Raw genomic sequence first — 3,391 nt, forward strand, 5'->3', positions numbered from 1 at the left:
GTCGAACAGACTAAACGATTGTGCCACAGACTGCGATGGAAAACTCCGCTAAAAAGTAATCCTTTACAGCCAGTGTTAGCAACAAGACGTTATGGGTGTACACGGCGTGGAAACAGATATTTAGGTGTATCTCATCCATGCTCACCACATAACCAAAATTAAACAAGTCCCGTTCCCCAGCATTTGGCCCCAATCCCTCTAAACCCATCCTGTCCAGAAACTCATCCGATTACCTTTGCAATTTTCTGAGTGTAATAGCCTTCTCCACTTCCTCTGGGAGCTCATTCCATACACGCACATCCTTCTGTGTGGGAAATGTGCCTCAGGTCGTTTGTCAATTTCAGCCCACTCACCTTAAACCTATGCTCTCGAGTTTTCAACTCACCCCAATTTGGGTAAAACACAGAAATACTCAGTTTACAACCCTTCCATAAGATCGTATCGCAGCCGTTCCGCTGCAGGGAAAGTCGTCCCAGCTTATTACACCTCGCCCTCCGGTCCAAACATTGACGAAATCATTGTCTATATATTGTCATCAATCTCACGGCAGCCGCGGCTGGTTTCTGTAGTGTAGTGGTCATCACGTTCGCCTAACACGCGAAAGGTCCCTAGTTCGAAACTGGGCAGAAACTGCTTTGTTCGTCAACTGCAGCCTTTTACATGGACAAGAACGGAGCTTTCTTGCTTGCTTTCCCATCTGCAAACCTGCCTTCGAATTTGCTTGAAAGAATCTGCTCTCGTAGTGAAATGTAAGGCAACTCCATTTAATTACTGTGTAAAGCATTATAAAGTTTTTCTCCAACCTGGTTCTGATGCATATGCCATTCTGTTTGAGAGTGTCCTTGCCGCGTTCTGATCCTTCCACGAAAAGCAGTACCGCATTTGCATTCCTTGCGCAGGCGGCCCGGTTCAAAGGCAGGGAAGAAGCTGCTGCGCTGGTGTCACAGCGCACCACGGATTCCTGAACTTGTCTGTCTGTCAAATGTACCCCAAAGTCGTCTCTGAAAGGCCTCATTTGGAAGCTGTCTGTCGTTATTCAACGCGCGAGAGTTGGTACCAGATTCCTGAATCATATTTTGGGGCAGTTCGCACGTTAGTGGCTCATTCAATCAGCAACAGCAATGAAATAATTTACACTCTCAGAGGAACCTTTGAACTTGTGCTTTCATAGCGCCGCTAATATTAAGGTGCGCCCCGAGATCTAAGCCATGTTGGAACTGAAACGGAGGAATCGACAGAGAGGCTACAGAATGACATCGCATCCATTTGGTTTTCTTTAAATCACTGACGAGCAGGAAAATGTAAAAGGGGAGAGCGAGTGGGGAAGTGAGGCGGTTGCAGCTCTGGTAAAAGTCCTTCTTTGTGATTCACTCCGCAAACAGAGACTTGAAGGTGACTCAGAGGCGTGTGAGCTCTTCACATCGAGATCAAAAAGCACTCAAGGGCAGTTAGCACCTCTTCCGGAGTGGGGGTGGGGTGAGGTAATTACCTTTTGACTTCTGTTACTATGTTCAGAAACTGCCTTTTCGATTGACTTGAACAGAAACTGCATTTCCAATAAGCACCATGGAAGTTAGCAAAATTTATTGAATCGCTTCTCGTCGATTCCCGCACAGGTTTCCGACTCAGTTGGTATCCACGTGGCTCATGTCCAGGAGTGAACATCTCTGCAGCAAATTGCACGGTTAAAGTAAAAGGCACGGAAAGTGGCATCTCGAACCGGCCCCGAGGTCAGAGCATGCTCACAATGTGATCTGTCGTTCTCGGATTGTAATGCGACCTCCGGTTTTAGGGTGGAGAACATTCTTTGGGACCCTTCTTCTGCAAAACAGACACAGTGACTGAATAAATGCTGCACGGTTTGATGTGGAACACGGCCTGCTCAGCTTTGTGCATTTTCCCTGTAGTTAGGTGTGTTTCGTGTTCCGTGTAAACGTGAAAGTCGTCCTGTTTCGAGCAATGTGTGAAATCATTTAGCAAAGCAAGAATCGAAATTGTAGTAATGTCTAGCAGCTCATGGTTATTTGACCGAAGTGTCCAAGTGTCTCTGCTGTCATGATCGCGTTCGCCTCCCGCGCGGAAAATCGCAAACAGCTCTGCTGTTCCAAAGCGATTTGTGCTTTTACTGGAACCGAATGGAGACTATTATTTCATCGCTGTTGTGAAACAAAGTCCTGCGGTGACTCGACTCGTCGTTATTTGGTTTTCTGTCCAATGGGAAAATCGTTCCAATGAATTTCGGTGTCATATGTTATTGAATTTCTCCCATTTCCTTCATTTCCGTCCTGGAGTCATCAGAAGGAAAAGGTAATCTAATCGAGACTGTGAATGGTGAAATTCACTTTTTATGGCCCGTTCTTATGATGTTCTTTCTATCTCTCTTTTCAGCATTGTCTGGAAAGTGGTGGTGCACTAACGCTGCAGTATGTTTGAAAGAGTAGTTTGGAATTGCCCTGTTTTTAGTTGTGAGATTACTTTATGACTCATGCCCTCGGACTGTGACACATTTAGCATTCATGCATCTCTCTGTCTGAAAATGCATTCGGCATGCCAGTTTTGTTTGTGTTCCGTGAAAAATGCTTTCTGTTTTGCGCTTCGCTCAGCACATTACGAGTTAACAGGGTTTCTGAGGTAACTTCGAGCAGCAAAACTCCTCAATTGAGGTCTGGGAAAATTTCACGGAGTATGGTCAGTCGGGGCAAAATTAAGGAAGTTGTTCGTATCTGCAGTGTTTCACAATACTACCTTTCCCGTGAGCAGTCGAACAGACTAAACGATTGTGCCACAGACTGCGATGGAAAACTCCGCTAAAAAGTAATCCTTTACAGCCAGTGTTAGCAACAAGACGTTATGGGGGTACACGGCGTGGAAACAGATATTTAGGTGTATCTCATCCATGCTCACCACATAACCAAAATTAAACAAGTCCCGTTCCCCAGCATTTGGCCCCAATCCCTCTAAACCCATCCTGTCCAGAAACTCATCCGATTACCTTTGCAATTTTCTGAGTGTAATAGCCTTCTCCACTTCCTCTGGGAGCTCATTCCATACACGCACAACCTTCTGTGTGGGAAATGTGCCTCAGGTCGTTTGTCAATTTCAGCCCACTCACCTTAAACCTATGCTCTCGAGTTTTCAACTCACCCCAATTTGGGTAAAACACAGAAATACTCAGTTTACAACCCTTCCATAAGATCGTATCGCAGCCGTTCCGCTGCAGGGAAAATCGTCCCAGCTTATTCCACCTCGCCCTCCGGTCCAAACATTGACGAAATCATTGTCTATATATTGTCATCAATTTCACGGCGACCGCGGCTGGTTTCTGTAGTGTAGTGGTCATCACGTTCGCCTAACACGCGAAAGGTCCCTAGTTCGAAACTGGGCAGAAACT

General features: G+C 45.9%; 2 non-coding genes across 2 annotated transcripts; both read left to right on the plus strand.

Moving 5' to 3' along the window:
• The first annotated feature begins 559 nt into the window (after window positions 1-559).
• trnav-aac (transfer RNA valine (anticodon AAC)) lies at window positions 560-632 on the plus strand. The gene has a single exon. It is a non-coding gene; the product is annotated as a tRNA-Val (tRNA).
• Window positions 633-3,318: 2,686 nt separating this feature from the next.
• trnav-aac (transfer RNA valine (anticodon AAC)) lies at window positions 3,319-3,391 on the plus strand. Its single transcript has one exon. It is a non-coding gene; the product is annotated as a tRNA-Val (tRNA).

Source organism: Chiloscyllium punctatum, chromosome 50 (genome assembly GCF_047496795.1).
Source record: "Chiloscyllium punctatum isolate Juve2018m chromosome 50, sChiPun1.3, whole genome shotgun sequence".
In the NCBI taxonomy this organism is placed as follows: Eukaryota; Metazoa; Chordata; class Chondrichthyes; order Orectolobiformes; family Hemiscylliidae; genus Chiloscyllium; species Chiloscyllium punctatum.